This window comes from Pinus tabuliformis, chromosome 6 (genome assembly GCF_031772625.1).
Source record: "Pinus tabuliformis cultivar Carrire ecotype Pingquan chromosome 6, CPIR1, whole genome shotgun sequence".
NCBI classification, from domain to species: domain Eukaryota; kingdom Viridiplantae; phylum Streptophyta; class Pinopsida; order Pinales; family Pinaceae; genus Pinus; species Pinus tabuliformis.
In genome coordinates, this window is record NC_142292.1 from 1,969,460,891 (window position 1) to 1,969,479,080 (window position 18,190).

Sequence of the window (18,190 nt, forward strand, 5' to 3'; positions counted from 1 at the left end):
ATCAATCTAACGCGAGTGTAACACGTAGGCCAATAATGTGGAAGGAATCAAATGAATAAAGATGTAGTAACCCAACTGAAGCATGTTTCCGAAGTACACAAGATGTAGCTATCGCACGATAGAAACCCTCTGAACCAACCAATAATGAAAGCTAACAGAGAGGCGAGAAATCCACCAATAGGGTCAAATGGAAACCAAGCCATTGCACGAATCCGAATGTGTGATAATGAAATCTGATGTCGAACACAAGGGGAACCACTCAGTCAAAGACCCATCATATTGATTAATGCTGAGCACAAGGTGACATATCAATAATGAAAATAGGGCCAGGGTGTGGCTCTAGATATGCTCTCAGAGTAATTTTTCATAGTCGATAAGAGCAAGACTTGCCAGTAAGAAGTCAATGGAGACCTTCTCAAACCATCACGAGCAAAGGACCAAATAGTTGATGTGATAACGAACATGACTCTGATAACTAGGGATGGCCGACTGAAAAATAGGTCAAGAGACACCGACTCAGGTTTAATTCCCTTGAACAAAAGCATGACTCAACTGTCAGTACATGGCAGCATATGATAACTTTGTATAAGTTTGTCAGGCAGGAGGCATAAGCAAACTCTCCATGTGATTGGAAGAGATAACCAATTATAGGAGTACTGACTCAATAACAAGGTTAAGGCTCTCCTAAGTCAAACCAAAACCCATCCCAATGGAGGAAAGACTTCCTTTTTGAGTGCTTTATTCAAGGGCGACACAACTGACTCTAGCTGCCATCAAATATGGAAATAATGTCCTGTTCCCGCTCTTTTTGGGATATATAATTTTTTTTTTCATATTTATTAAACCTGAAAAAGAATAAAATAATGCTATAGTACAATAGAAAGAACGAATGTTGAAAAAGCAGATGCTCTAGTTCCTAGGAGGGGAACATTCCTATGCTCAATGCAAGGTGGCGGAACTAGTCAATGACACTCAAAGGAATGTTCTTTCCACGGGTAAAAGGGGATGTCAAGTTGCAGAGGCTAAGTGATTACAAGGTTGATTTCACAGAAGATATGGTCAAAATGTGGCTTAAACACGAGTCGAAGTGAAGCCGGCTCAAGACCAAAAGGTGCAAATGGTCAACGTGCAATGCGGCAATACAACCCAACACAAAGGAGCCTCTAGGGTATAAAGCTAGAAAATAACGAAGCAGAAAGAGAATGAGTCTCCAATGCAAAAGTCATGGTGGGACTAAAGAGGACTCCTGAGCCTACTCAATATAGTAGCATGGGCAACTGATTAGGAGCTCAAGTCCAAGCCATGGAAAAGGCTAAAAAATTGAAAGTGTTCAAAAACACTTGCAACCTAAACGACCAGATAGGCCTCATCGATACGATCCTGCTACCGTGAATGGCACTCAAAACCGACTTCGCATGTGAAAGTTATGAAGGTTTGAAGTCTCCAATAACCTTCAAAACACTGAGTTTGGGCTAGTTAGGATTTCAAATTTTGAAAAAAATTTAAAAAATAATATTCACGAAATATTCTGTTTTGATGACCAATTGAGAGCTAACACGTGGCCTGCAAGGAGGCCGCCACGTGGCCCCAAGTCTACAAGGTTTGTTTTGGGCTAAATTTTATGGATCTCGCAGGAATCGAGCCCGGGTCGAGTGGCTGCCAGCCCATAGGCCTGACCGGCCCACCTATGCGTTAGTTATTAACAACCATAGGCACCGTTTATATTTAAGGTTGATTCAGGATTCATTTGGGCAGCAAAGGGGCCAGCCCCTTATCAATATGACCATAGCGCGGAACCAGGACCTAAAACCCAGCATATAATGTTAATCCGACGGTTATGATACGTGGTCACATGCGCGCATTTTCAGCGGTTACGGTCACATTGGTAGTCAGTTTGGCGGAGTCCGCCAATTTTGGCGTTTTTTCCATTTTTGTCAGAGTTAACTGCCAGTTCACCAAATTTGGTGGAGTTTTTCTAGGTGAAACTGGACAAAACTTCAGTTGGTCATAACTTTTGACAGGGAGAACCTTTTTGGACGAATTTTTTTTGATTTCGTATCTTCTCATCATTCTGGAGCCATTGGTATAGTTTTTAGAGCCATTGGAGTTCATATTCAGCCCCGTTTTCTTCAAGGAAGCTTGGAGAGCCATCAGGGCCCAATGAAGAAGACACTATATTTGGTAATTTTTCACTGTTTAGTGAATATGGAAAGGCATTTTTAGCATTTTCATGTCTCTTGAAGCTGTATTTGCATTCATATTTTACTATTGAGGCACTTTTAAACTTGTATTTCATTTTAGAGCATTATAATACAAGAGGACAAGCTCATTTTGGGAGGCTTGATCCAGCAGACATAGCCCAGGAGGGGTGAACTGCTCACCAAACATCTGTGTCATGTTATGTTGAAGTTATCTTGCTGTGTATTTTTGATTTAATATGTTAAACAACAAATTAAATTAACTTTCCTTCACACGTAAACTCATAAACAGCTACCAAAAACACTTTGTTTAATCAGCAAGACATGGAAAACTTTGCACACATTTAATTTAATGGAAATGGATACCTTGCACACATTTTCAAGTACTTCCATTTTCATATCAGATGGTATCAGAGCTCGGGTTGAGCATTTGTTTGTGCAAAAGGTGTTAAAGCAGTGTAAGAGATTGACTGTTTTATTGTTTGCAAAATGGTTGATTGTATGAGTTTGCTTGAGTTGAAAGGATAGATGATGTTAGCTAAGTCTTGGAAAGGGTTGAAGACTATTTTCCTTACCACAATTTACCTCAAGATTATCTTTGGAAAACAAACCCATTTGATTTGTGTTTGCTACAAAAGCTATTGGAGTTTGTGTTTTATGGCTGCTTGAATAAGAGTATGGTTGTAAAGACATTTGGTCAAAAGCTTGTCATTTTTTTTGAAAGCTTTGAGAACTTTTAGTTGGAAGTTCCTTTTGTTAATTGACCATTTACATAATGTCAACTTCTTCCACAAGTGAAGTTTCCTCCTTCATGAAATTCTTCAATGAGGACATGAAGAATGAGTTCATTAAGGTGAAGGACATGGTGTAGATTCTCAATGAGGATCAAAGAGAAAGTGTTAAGCTTCATGCACAATTGCTAGCTATGAAGGATAAGAAGGAAACAATTCTCCAAAGATTGCATGACATGGAGAAACAACTCCTTCAAGCTCAAGAATCTTTGTCCAAGAAAATGCCTGAGGATGAGGTAAATCATTCAAACTTGTCTTCAATTTCCTCAATTGAAAAGTGTGTTGGTTCTTTTGAAAAACATACAAGAGGTATAGGGTCCAAATTAATGTTTAAGATAGGCTATCATCAAGGCCAAGGTTTGGGCAAGCATGCACAAGGCATGGTTGACCCTATTTCGGTGGTGGAGCGTCCCAAGAATGTTGGTCTTGGATATGAACAGTTTAATGGTGAAGAATTCAAATCCTTGAATGCATGTGATGCAAATTTAAAGAGAACCTTTATCCCAAGTTCTAAAATGCATGTATGTCAAAATTGTTTTAAGGATGATTGCTATTGTTTTAGGCCTTCATTGAAGCAAGTAGAGGATAAACATGTCACTTTTGGTGAGCCTTCAAGTTCAAATAGTTTTTTAGACAAGCACATTGATGAAAGTCTGAAGAAGAAAGCTGTCTCTTTCGCCAGTTCGTCGTCTCTGGAAGACAAAAATGATGGACATTCCATGCAGCAAAAGAGGTATAAACATTCACATGATCAATTTGATTATGTTTCAACAAAGAATGATAATTTTGCTTATTCAGATGAAAGAAAGTTTTGTTGCACATTTTATGGTGGATTTAACCATGTTGCTTCAAGTTGCTGGTTGAAAAAAAAAGCACACATGAAGTAGAAGAGGCAAAGAAAACTTTCACAGAAAGTGATGGAAAGTTGCACATTTTGTCAAAAGAAGGGACATCATGTTTCTCATTTTTTGACTTTGCATCCAACAATTTGTCAAAAGAACATGCAACTTGAGGACAAAAAGATTCACGCAAGTGGATCTATGGATTCCATTATCAATGTGGAAGTGAAAGATTCACATGAAGAAGTGTTGTTGGCTTGGTAGGAAGTGTATTATCTTCTTATTGCAGTAAGTTATACTCATTTTGTACATGTAAATTTCAGATTGGTATGAATGTATTGCAGTTGAAAAGTTGATGCAAGATTGCATGTAAAAGCAGTTTCAGTTTGAAGGAATTTTTATGTTGTTGCAAATTTCGCCATGGATGTGTAAAAGATGAGTATGATACTCACTTATATTGCAGAAATGTCTTTTTAGTTCAGCTCTTTGTCACCCACATGTTTTTTTGGATGACGTACTTGTTGGTATTTGAAAAGAAGAGTTGAAGTTGCACATGTACATAGAGGTTGTATGTGTAATTAGCGAACTGTATATAGTTCATTGTACATGATACATACATATGTGTTTGTAAAGATGTATCTTGTTGTTTATCGACTTGTGCCGATTGTGTGCATACTTTTTACATTGATGGTTGTGTCAATTGTATAGCACATTTCAAGTCAACTTGTTGTTGATGTTGTATGTTGCACAAGGTGCCTTTGGTGTTGATTGGTGCAGAGAACAAAGTGTCGGTGCAAAGCGGTGCAAGATTCCATGAGATGGAAAAGCATGCAAGCAAAGAGGGCACAAATTTCAGCAAGGGTCTCTGCTAGTTTCAGAATGGCAGATTTGTATGGCGAGAAAACTTGGTCAGGATTCGACACAAGCACATGGCTCATTCAGCAAAATTCACCATGAGGACAGTTGGCAAGTCAGGAAGTTTTTTTTTAAGGTTGAAGAGAAGAGGATGTTGTTATTCTCTCATTTTCTGTATAGTTCAGTTTCATCACTTTAGTGAGCTTTTGGGGTCCAAAAGCTTCTCATTTGGGAGGTGTAATCAGGAGCTCAAGTCCAAGCCATGGAAAAGGCTCAAAAATTGAAAGTGTTCAAAAACACTTGCAACCTAAACGACCGGATAAGCCTCATCGATATGATCCTATTGCTGTGAATGGCACTCAAAAGCGACTTCGCATATGAAAGTTATGAAGGTTTGAAGTCTCCAATAACCTTCAAAAAACTGAGTTTGGGCCAGTTTGGATTTCAAATTTTGAAAAAAAAATTAAAAAATAATATTCCCCAGAATATTCGAAAAATATTTTGTTTTGATGACCAATTGGGATCTGACGTGTGGCTTGCCTGGAGGCCGCCATGTGGCCCCAAGTCTACAAGGTTTGTTTTGGGAAAAATTTTATGGAGCTCGTAGGAATCGACCCCGAGTCTGGTGGCTGCCAGCCCACAGGCCTGACAGGCCCACCTATGCGTTGGTTCTTAACAACCATAGGGCGTCATTTATATTTAAGGTTTATTCAGGATTCATTTGGGTGGCAAAGGGGCCAACCCCTTATCAATATGACCAAAGTGCAGAACCATGACCTAAAACCTGGTGGATAATGTTAATCTGACGGTTATGATACGTGGTCACATGCGGGCATTTTCAGCCTGTTATGCTATTATACCAATAGGTGTCATATTTCATGATTGACTGATGAAATGCCAAATATGTTCATCCTTTCCATGCTGCAAAGGTTTCATATTTAAAAAAAGAAAAGAAAAAAAAAGAGGGTATGCCCTAAAAGAAAGATCAAAGGGCAAAAAGAATGAATTGGTCAAAAACAAAGAAAATGAACCCCAGATCAAGAAGACCAGGAATGTGTGCTAGTCCAAAATACCACTACTATCCTATTTTTTGCAAAGAAGTTCAATGAGTGCAACCAGTGACTTCTGTCACACTTGATGGATGGCAAACAGCTTAATCTTGGCCAGTTCATGTTTAAATTTCCTGTTTTAGAGGTAGAGAATCAAATCTGTCCATACAGTTCAAGCTTGGCAAGATAAGTAGTTAGATAGAGAAACAAAGGTGCTCAACAGAAAAATCTGAGCCCTTGGAAGAAATAAGGGCAGACTTAGATAGGATTGCAGTTAAAAGAAAAGAAGAGAGTAAGGGTTTGCTAGTTCAAATGCACCCAATCAAAAAGGAAGAAGAAATGTTAGGTGTGAATAGGCTGGGTAGGCAGTTTGGATGTTGCAGAAGCAGATACATAAGCAATTGTGTCTTTTAGAGGTGATTCATCTCATAGATATCATAAGTGCCATGGCAAGGTGGATATAAAAAAGATGAAGCATGACTAACCTCCCTCCTCATTTCTCCAAGAACATTTACTAACCTCCCCACAAGGACATTGAGATCTGCTTAGTGCTCCTAGTTCACTTCATTTCATGAAAAAGACTAAGTGAAACTCTATTTTTACTTAGGATAATAAAGCCACATTTCTCGTGTAAAAACGCTTTTCTTCCATTTTGCTAGGTTTTCCAAATTCATAGCTTGGATACCTTTCACTCCCTGAGCCTAAGTTTCACTTTTCAACTTAGTGCTTTTGTTTGAATATATTTCCCATTTTAACATATTATCTCTATTATATAGTTCCTACATAAAATTCCCCCCCCCCGGGTACTATTTTTATATATGAAAAACCCCAAAAATTTTATATATCCTACCCCTGTTAACTATGGAAATATATCATTGTGTTTTGGGAATTAATGGTTCACCCGGAACCATGTAATAGCCATCCCCGTGCAAAATTTTAAAGTCAAATAACCCCAAGTTATTTGATTGGCCAACAACATTGCAAACTGTGTAAAATACCCTCCCCGCACTCAAAAATCAACTGTTAATTAACACTTGGTTAATTAACTTAAGTTTAAATACCTGCCCGATATAGTTAAAGCATTGAATATTATGGTGGGTCCCCGTGCCGTAGCCCCGTCGCTTCTCGTTCGCCGCTAACCATTGGATTTGGCCCTCGCCATCCAATGGCCCACATGAATATCGTGAGCCCTCCTCTGTCCGATGATTAGTGCCTGAGGGATGGTGGTTTTGCCGCCGTACCCTGGGACAGGTGGCAGTCTCCTGCAGTGCTCGATGCCCCCCCCGATACCACCATTGCCCAAAAGTGGTGTGGGGGCCAAACTGCTTACCGCCCATGCTCCCTCCCTGCTGACATCACCCTCGCATCATCGACTGACATCACAACCACATCAGCACTACGTCAGCGCCAAGTCACCCCGCTACACGACAAAATACTGCGTCATGCTGACGTCACCCGACCGAAACGCGCCAAAACTTGTCAAAATCAAATTTTTTGTTAAAAAAGGCGTGAAAACGTCGTTTTCGTTCATTTCTGTTTGTTTTCTCTGTGCAACCTGTGCATGCCAATTTACGTCCAAGAGTAATCATTCGACCACACACTCTGCTTCCAAGCCAAAATACTCCACAGTCTAGTCTTCCAACTCATTCCGCCACCTGCTAATCGCACAACGCGCTGTCAAAACAGATATTTACCCAAATTTCGTTCCCAAACCCCGTTTTTTCAATTTTCTCTGCAAAATTGCCCGTAGAACCCAAATTTGAGTTAAATTCGCTATACTACCTTCAACAGCTCACCAAAACCACTGTTTTTACCAATTTTTACCAAGAAATCTTGCAAACTTCATTTTCCCATGCAAAATTCACCCAGCAAGCTAAAGTTCAAACTCACCGTGGTCTGCAATTCTCGGAAAAGAGCCCCACAGTTGTCATTTTACCTATTTGGCTATAAAAAACCCAAATTTCAATTGAAAAATCACAAGAAATTGAGCAATGGAAGCTCCAGTGGCCCTGAATATTGCTCCCCTTAATGCACCTCATAAGGACTTGGAGTGGTTGCCCTTAGCTGATAGGGATTTTCAAATACAAGACTTAATTGGTGACAAAAACCACCTCCAAGCATTCTGTGAAATCAGGAACAGTCACCTAAACAAAACTGATCTCTATGGGATATGGGAATCCAATCTACCCAGATACTATCTCCCCTCAGTAAATGTATTCCCAGATGTCATCCGCCTGTGTTGTGCCAATTATGAACCTACACAAAGAGCAGTTATGACTCCAACCGGAACTGTCCTTTTTTATATAACTCCTAACTCAATCAATGAAATGCTACACTTCAAACCTAGTTAGCCTCTGGCTCCTCTTTCCATGGGACATTTGGTTGATGAAGGCTCTAAACTGTCCATTGCAGAAATAGGCTGGATTGCCAAGTTATTTATGAGACTAGATCGCCAGCCCAGAGAGTCACCTCCTTTTCACCATGTCTGGTTCAATGAAGCTGGAAAATTCATCATTGATATGATATCCTATGTCCTCGGATTCAAAACAAGTGAGTATGTTGATGAGACCATTTTAGCCCTGATGTCCATATTTGTTCCAGGACATCCTCTTGCTGTCAAATTTGACTTTACAACTTTCATTACCAAAAAAATCCATGAACAATTCATGAGTCTAGACAAAGAAGGAGTCTTCAAGTATACCTCATATATCTATCATCTATTCTTGTACTATCAAACAGACAATTTTCAGTTTCCTATAAGAAAATTGGATACTAAAGGAGAAAGGAGGTCTGTGATATTTTGGACCTCAGTCTTCCATGAAGTCCATAACTCTCCTTACACTTATTGTGAATTCATTGATCTATTTATTCATCCAGTCTCCTCTCTATTAATGAGAACTCCTCCTCCCAGACTCTTTGGTGACATGCAGAAAATTTTACAGCTCTCCAAGAGCTACAAAATAGGTGATTGGTACTTCTACCAGAATCACACTGAGATCAGGATATATGGCTGCGAGTTGTGCCCCTATAAATTGCCAAAACATGTGCCTATGAGACTCTTTGCTCTTGAATATTTCAGGCAATTTATTAGCTCATATTTGACTCATTTTTATGCTGCCAAGAAAAAGGCTGAACTGAAATTAAGAAACCAGTTAGGCCCCTTCATCTTTAACAAAAAGGAAGGATGGCAAGATGTTGAAAGGATATTGGGTGAGCAACTCAAATTAAAAAGGAGCTTTTGGTGGGTACCCTATGACCCAAATGGTTTCATCTGTGATAGAAAGGTAAAAAATAGGCAATCAGCCTATAATCATTATAGGATCCCTGAAATAGAGCAGTATGCTAATCAGGATGAGTGTGTAGAGGGCACATTGATAGAAGAGCTTACTGAAGAAGAAAAAATGGAACAAGCAATGAAAAATCTTGAAAAGACTCTTGACTTGGACTCTTTTGGACAGGTCTCTTTCAAATTGCCTCAGCAAACCGGAGTGGGCACATCAACTACTGCAACTTCACAGCAACCTACCCAAGAAAGCACTACACCAGCTGCAGGAACATCTAAAGGCAAAGAAGTGCTGCATACAGAGCAACACGAAATGACAGATCAGCCAACATCATCAAAGCAGCAAGGCCAAGGGCAAATTCCTCCTGCCCAGACCAAAGCACCAGAGGTACCAGCATTGCAGACTCCTCTAAATGAGGAAAAGGGCAGAAAAAGGGACCGAGAAGAGACCACACCTGTAAGTGGGCCAGCAGAACAACCAGGGGCGAAAAGGCAAAGAATAGATCCTCTACCTGAAGAGGAAATCAGTGAGGAAATCATAGAAAGTCCAAGGGGTGAGAGGGCAACCAGCCCACAGACATCTCCAGTGGTAGAAACATCCACCAGTTCTCATAGGCAGCAATTGGAGAAACATCATAGTGTGGAAGTTTCCTCCTCAAGGCCACAAAGCAAGCAAGGTTTTGATATCAAAAGAACATTCACAGACATCAAGGCCCAGAATGAGCCAATAAGACTGCAGCTTTATGATCAATTTCTCAAGATGACCCCCGCTAAACAACAAAGGTTAATGTCTGCATATGACATTAAGGAAGGAAAGATGAACTTGATTCACTTCAAGCCTAAAGTGCAGCAGCCACAGTCGGCAACTGATTATATTAGAACAAATCTGGAGGCTCTTTCCAAAGACATTCACCCTATGGAATAGATTTAGTTGCACAAGCAAACCGGAGAGATGGTCTATTCCACATTGGTAGACAAAGCAATGCTAGCTCAACAATTGTAGAATTCATTGAACAACACATCTGCCCAACTGGATTTGGAAAAAGCATCTTCTTTGGCCAAGGACAACAGGATAAAGTCCTTGGAAGAAATTATTATTCAGCTGAGACATGATCCCAAGGATGCTAAGGTAATAAAAGCATTAATGAAGAAAAAGGAGGATGACATAGCTGCCCTCAAGAAACAATTGAAGCTGGAAATTACTATGCATCCACAAACCATAGAGGTTGTGCAAGAAAAAGCAGAAGAAGACATGATGGATTTGTTAATGAACATGAATCAAAGATTAAATGAGACAGAGCAGGAATTGGAGAAAGCATTACAGGAAAAGCAGGGAGTGTCGACCTACCAGCCATCTCAAATAGCTCCAACAGTTACAACTACTCCTACCACAGTTACAACAGCAGTCCCTCCCACTGGCCCGGCATCAACAACACCAAGTACTTCAGCAACAATAGCAGCAGGCAGTAGCACTACCATGACCACTGAGGAATTAATAAAGGCTATGGAGGATTTAAAACTCCAAGTATCAGAATTGAAAGAAGCCAAAGAAAAATTGGCAAAGCTAGAAATAAGTTATGACAAATCTAAAATGACTGTGGTAGAAAAGACAAGAGAGGTGAAGGAACTAGAAAACAAAGTAAAGGCATTGGAAAAGGACCTCTCTTTAGACAAGCCTCTGGGAGAAATCAGGGGCATTTTATGGGCTAATATCAGTGAATCAATCAGTAATGTATGGAGATCCATTCAAATTATATATGAACAATATTGACTTGATAGAAGCAGCCCAGGTGGAAATTCAAAGGACCAGAAATTTATTGGGACATAAGCCCGAACAGGCCAACAGGCTAATTCATTTTTTGAACAATAAAACTAAGGAATAACTAGTAGCATTGGACATCAGAGACAGGACAGACACCATCCTAACAATCAAAAGAGTTCTGACCATGAGAACCTTCATGCAGAATTTAGAGAGGAAGATCCAAGATATGCAGGTGGAGGTAGACTCTTTTATGAAAAGATTTGCAGTTTTGCAGGAAAGGGGCTTGTCAAGTCTGGTGGGAAACAATGAACGCCTGTTGAGACAAGCTGAGTACCAGATCAGGTTAAATAGACATGCTGCTGATGAAAAAAATGCATCATCATCAAGTACTCCAGCAGAGAAGACCCTTCCATCTGGCTAATCTCTTTACAATAACTTGGAAAATCTGTTTTATATTGAGCATGAAGTACAACATCTTTTTACAGCCCAGCCTAATTTCTACAAGTACACAGACACTGATGAGACTTTGATAAAGTTGCAAAGACATCAGTTACCAGAAGAACAGTGGTGGCAAAGTATGCTGGAAATCCTGTAGGCGGGTTTCAAATTTTTGTTTTTGTTTTTTTTTTTTTTTCTTTCCAGAAAACAACGGACATCACAAAGCAGATAAAAGGCACGGGTGGGAGTCTCGCAGGGCTGCAGTCTATTAAATAAAAGTTAAATGCCCCGAAAAAGCTAAGCCAGCCACACAGAATGTCAGTAAAGCATCCATCGGCCGACTCATCAAGCAAACAGTCAACGCACCTTATCAATTGAGCGGCTAGCATAGTAGCATTTACTTCTGCATTCATTTCTCCCTGTTTTCAAGATCATTTACTTCTCTTGTAGAGTAGGTAGAAGAAGTTATTGCTAGATATTATCTCATTGAGATATTTTGTAAACATTTTTGTACAAATACCTCCCCAAGCAATGTATTAGGGGTTTGTGATACATTTCTGGAACTGCGATGTAACTTTGAGAACTCTTCTGAATAAAAGGTTGCTGGAATGCGTTGTTGCTGAACTATCTGGTTGTGGAATTAATGGCAGAGGACTATGTTGCAGAATTCTCGAATTATTTCATGGATCAATAAGTCTTTTTAACTCATGTTTTACAATTTTTGTGTTTTTATATATCATCTATGTTCATTACCTGAATAACAGGGAAAAAGAATAACCGAGAACTTGCTTAACTATACTTTGTGTTCAATCTTTGTTATTTTTTATGTTTTCTTCAGAATTAGCATAAGCAGGAATTCTTAACTGCTCCCTGGTAATATTCATCCACTTTCCCTCTGTCATCATGATGAAGGATTCTTACTTGCCCTTCACTCCCTAACCCCATCTCACCTGATTCCAACTTACAGTTTGTTTCATGGTTGATTACCTTGCCCTGTAGTACCTCCCTCTGTCAAAGAAACCATATCCAATAGTTCATCTTCATATACTCCATTAGCCCGATGGACTGAACTTCTCATATTTACACCCCTGTTCTATTGAATGTCACCATCAAAGAGTCAAAACAAACCTTTGTACTTCATAACTAGCCTAATATACCCCAAAACAAAGCTAAACCATAAAGAGAGAGCCCTCTCTGGATGCAAATTGGATAGAATTTGCATCTAAAAGATTGGTCTGTGGTTACCTCGGTCGTATTCCCTTTTCTCACAACTTTTGGGGAACAACTTGAATGATAACATCATTGGCGACTCCACTGGGGAACTGAATGACTGTTTGTTACTGCTGTCTATCTTCTAAAGCTATAGATGGAGCCTGAAGTTAGCCAGGCAGCCTTTGAAACTGTTTTTGCTATGCAATTACAGGAGTAAATAAACACTGCTTCAGTCTATCTCCAGTTTAGTTTTAGGCTTTGAACAACTATCTCAAAAAATTTGATAAGTTTCCTTTTTGTTTTCAAAAGATCTTCAGGAAAATTCAGGACTCTCACAATTCAAAATTTCCTAGAAAGATATTGTCAAAAGCTGTGTTCTTCAAATACTTCCAGAAAATACCAAAAAATATATTTAGAAGCTGGCTCCAAAGAAGAAAATCCATTACACTAGATCAAATCCAGATCCAAATCCTCCAACTATCTTTAAAAATCCTAATTTGATCCCTAAGAACCTCAGAAGCCGAGGTAATCAAGAAAATTTTGCTGATTTAAACTTTGACACACCTCAACAGAACCTTACCCAATCTGAGCTTACTCCCAGAAAAGCAGTAGTCCTTGCTTCCATTGCTGTAGCTTCTTCTAGTTCACCATTATCACTTCAGGACATCTTTCCCACTCCCCCATCCATAGCACATATTTCCATTTTTATCCCTGTTCTCCCAGTGGTCAAATTTATCCCTGTTAATATGGCAAATCGATATGCTCCCTTGCAGTTGCCTACAAATCTTGGTGCTATGCCTTAAGACTATCAAAGCAAAATCACCTATTTTGATGGTACTGGCACCTATACAACTCAACATCATACTAAGAAAATGACAAATTATTTTGAAAATTATGAGATTGATGATAATGATGTTAGAATGAAAATCTTTGTTCAGAGTCTAACTGGTGATGTAAGGACCTGATTTAGGGCACTTCTTGTAAACATTATTGCTGACCCATATGCCCTTTATCAAACTTTTTTGAACAGATGGGAAAAGAAGAAGGACCCATTACACATCCTATCAGAATATGAAAGCTTGAAAAGGGGCCCACAAGAAACTGTTCAAGATTACTATGCCAGATTTAATAATGTGTACAATGTTATTCCTCAGAACCTTAGACCTCCACCAGACTTGGCCTTGATCAAATTCCCCGATGGATTTGATTCCGACATGGCTTACCAGCTCAGGGAAAGAGCTCCTCCAAGCTTAGAAGACATGTAGAGCATAACTGTCAGTGTAGAGGCCAATCTGATTTCTAAACGAGCTCGAGCTAGCGCTGAAAGGAGAACACCTTTCAAAGTAGAACCCTCTGCGTTTGAGCAAAAACTAGATGCAATTATCAAAGGAATGGATAGATTGGGTGATAGAGTAGAAACAATTGAAAGGAAATCTTCCTGGGAGGGTCAACCAAGTAACACCACAAGAAATCCAAACTTCAGAAAAAATCGGAATCCCAATGCTGGAAAGGCTGGTCCAGACCAAAACATTAGACCTCCATTCCAGGAAAACTATGCTGAAGCTTCAAATTCTAGTGAGCCAACAGAGAACACTTAAATTAACCTAATGGGTCTAAACAGTGAACAACAAATCTTTTTAACCCAGGATGATCAAGAAGCTCACACCTTTAATCAATTTCAAACCAAATCTGGGGAATCATTTTATTTTAGAGAAGGATATGATGCAGTTGTCTATGAGGTTCATAAACAATACAAATTAAGGAGCAGAACAATAGATGTCCCTGAAACCAACAAGCAGAAAGATACCAAGTAGCCTAAAAAAGCAAAGGTTAATACTTCCCCTATAGAACTCCCTGCTAGAACAGACCTCAACCCAAAAGAACCCACAGTTGAGGACATACCAGATGGCCCACCATTAAACAGTTAGCCATCCACCTCCTTTTCTCCCAAATAAAATGCAAACAAATCTCCTGAAATTAATTTTAAAGCAGATTCAGTTCTTAACAACACTCTTGATAAAGGAAAAAACATTGAAAACACAGAAGAAAAAGAAAAGCTTGCTGCCCAAAATGCAAGAATTCAAATAGAAAAACCTTTCAATCTTGAAACCGAAATAGGCAAGTTAAAAATAGCCATTTCACTATCCGAGTTGACTAAACATGATGTCTATAGAGAACAAATCAGCAGGTCACTTCAAATTTCAGAAAACAGAGATGCAGTGAACGTCCTAGATGACCATCCAGAATTAATTTTTGGCCCTGAAGTAAATGGTAAATCAATAGATGGAGGTGTTCCTCCATTCTATGTAAGTCTAAACATTCATGATAAAGTACTACATAATGCAATGTTTGATTCAGGAGCTTCCCATAACCTAATGCCTAAGTGGGTGATGGAAAATTGGACCTAGATATCACCAAACCATACAAGGACTTGTTCTCTTTTGATTCTATCCAGGTCAGATTTTTAGGCCTAATCAAATATTTATGTGTATCTCTAGTGAAATGCCCTGCCAAGACAATTTTAATGGATGTGGTGGTAGCTGATATCCCACCAAAATATGGAATGCTTTTGTCTAGATCTTGGGGTGCAAAACTCCAGGGATCTCTATATTTGGACATGTCTTATGCTACCATCTCAGTCTTTGGCCAGCCAAAGAGATTGTACCGGGAAACTTTGATGAAATATGTGGTCAGCAGTCAAGAGAAACCCCAAAATTTTCCTATTTATTCCATGCATTCTGATATGGACTCTTTCATCCTATACAATGCTCAAATTTTCCCTCCAACTGATGACAAGATTCTAGCATCAACACAAGGAAAAAGCATAAATGAAGAATCTATTGCTCAAAATCTAGAAATTGCTGAAATAATTGACACAACAGATACACAAGGGAAACCACATAAAATTGAAAATCCAAATCTGCCTACTAAGCAAATCTTTAAAACTCCTGATGCTAGCTGTAATCAAGAAATCCTATGGTACTTAGAGTTTGATGGATCAGTGAATAAACTAGGAGCAGGGGCAGGGATTTGGATACATAACATGCAAAATGATCATGCTGAAGGACATGCATATAGGCTGAATTTTAGATGTACAAATAACATGGCTGAATATGAAGCCCTTCTGCTAGGACTCAAATTGATCAAAAGTCTAGGGGTAGTTAGGATACCAATTTTAGGAGACTCTGATTTGGTTATTCAACAAATGAAAGGAAACTTTGTCACAAATGATCTTAGGTTGAGAGCTTATAGAGGGGCAGCAATTGAAATACTCAATACCTTTATAGAATCACAGCTTGCCAAAATTCCAAGGAACCACAATTTGCATGCTCACAGTTTGGCAACATTTGTCAGTACTTGTAAACTGCCATTTGAGCCTAATCATCATTTTATTGCTGAAATTAAACACAGGTCAACTGTACTTGACAATGTTAAAAACTGGCAGGTGTTTCACAGTGACACTCAGATCAATAATTTCCTGACTTTAACAGAAGAATTTGCTAGTAAAAATATAGACACAATCACCATTTGTGAAGATCATCAAATGGACAGAATTAAAACTCATATTTCAGCTAAAATAGTAAATCAAATATTACATCCAAAAAAATTTACTAGCGAAGAATTACAAGAGCTGAAACAAATAGACTTTGATGAAAATGCTTAAGGAGAATTTGAAGTGATTGATCTAAAGGATAATTTTTTACCCACAGGCTTGACTCCATTGGAGGATACTTTTGACTCTAATGATACTCCAAGAAAGCCAAAAATGCAGCCATTAAACACAAAAATTGAAGACTGTAACATAGGAACTGCAGAAAATCCTAAGATGATAAAATTGTCCAAAGCCTTGCCTCCCAACCAAAAGCTGAAATACATTGAACTGTTTAAAGAATTTCAAGATGTTTTTGCATGGAGCTATGAAGACCTTAAGTCCTATGATACTTCTATGATCCAACATACAATACCCCTAAAACAGAATCAGAAACCGTTCAAACAAAAACTCAGAAGGGTAAATCCCGTACTCCTTCCTCCTATTGAAAAGGAAGTCAAAAGAATGTACGAAGCTGGAATAATTGCACCCATTAAATTCTCAGAATGGATTTCAAATCTAGTGCCCACTAGGAAGAAAACATGAGAAATAAGATTGTGTGTTGATTTGAGAAATATGAATAAAGTTTCTTTAAAAGACCACTACCCCTTACCTAAGATGGACCACATTTTACAAAGGGTAGTGGGAGCTTCTAGAATTTCACTGCTAGATGGATTTTCAGGCTTTAACCAGACCTTAGATCACCCTAATGATCAAGATAAGACTGCTTTCACAACACCTTGGGGAACCTTCAAGTATGTAAAAATGCCTTTTGGACTCAAGAACACAGGGGCAACTTTTCAGCGAGCAATGGACATAGCTTTTGCTAAAGAAATTCATGATTTCCTGGTCATATACCTAGATGACCTTACTGCATTTTCCAAATCAGATCAGCAGCATTTAGAACATCTCAGACAAGTGTTTTTAATCTGCAAAAAATATGGTATATCACTAAACCCAAAGAAATCATTATTTGGCCTAGAAGAGGGCAAACTGTTAGGTCACATAATCTCAAAAGATGGCATTAGAATTGACCCAGACAGAATACAAGCCATTTTACAAGTTCCTCACCCTAGAAATATCAAGGAACTGCAAGCCTTTCTAGGGAAAATTAATTTTCTAAGAAGATTCATACCCAACTTGGCTGAACTGATAAGATTGCTGAACAACATGTTGAAAAAAGATTCCAAAGTAAAGTGGACAGTAGAAGCCAAGCAAGCCTTTGAAGAAATCAAAATAGCTTTAACTAAAACACCAGTCCTCACAAGCCCGAAATTTGACAGAAATTTTATAATCTTTTCCTTTGCATCTGAACATACTATTGTTGTTGTTTTGCTACAGAAAGATGATCAAGGATGTGAAAAGCCCATAGCTTTTTTCAGCAAAGCGCTTAGAGATGCACCTTTAAAATATCAAATCATGGAAAAACAAGCTTATGCCCTTGTAAAAGCTATCAAGGATTTCAGAGTTTATATCTTACACTCTCATGTAATAACTTATGTGCCAAATACTGTGGTCAAGGATATTCTAACTCAAGAAGGAACTGAAGGCAAAAGATTTTAGAATATGACATTGAAATTAAATCAACAAAGCTGATAAAAGGACAAGGATTATCTAAACTTATGACTGAAGCCAACTTTCAAGCCCTTGACATCAATGAACTAGATAACGAACAGGAGATGGCGACTCCATAGATCAATCAAACCTTTTTACAATCACCTTGGTATGCTGATATAATTTATGTATTGTTGAAGCTATAGGCTCCTCCAGGGTTATCCAGAACTAAAAAGAGATTTCTGAAAATGAAAGCTTCAGAATCCTGTATTGTAGATAATGTTTTATTTTGGAAAAATCATGAAGGCATTTTACTAAGCTGCTTAACAAAGGATGAAACTGACAAAGTTCTTAAAGAATTTCATGCAGGGGACTGTGGTGGACATTTGTATTGGAAATCAACTGCTGATAAAATCCTAAGAGCTGGATTTTATTGGCCCTTCCTGTTTGTTGATGTAAAGAAATTTGTGACTTCTTGCCATAAATGTCAAATCTTTGAGGGCAAGAGAAAGCTTTTACCTCTACTCCTCAAACCAATTTCTACTGAAAGACCATTTCAACAATGGGGTTTAGATTTCATTGGGGAAATTCACTCTCCCTCTTCTGGCCAGCATAAGTGG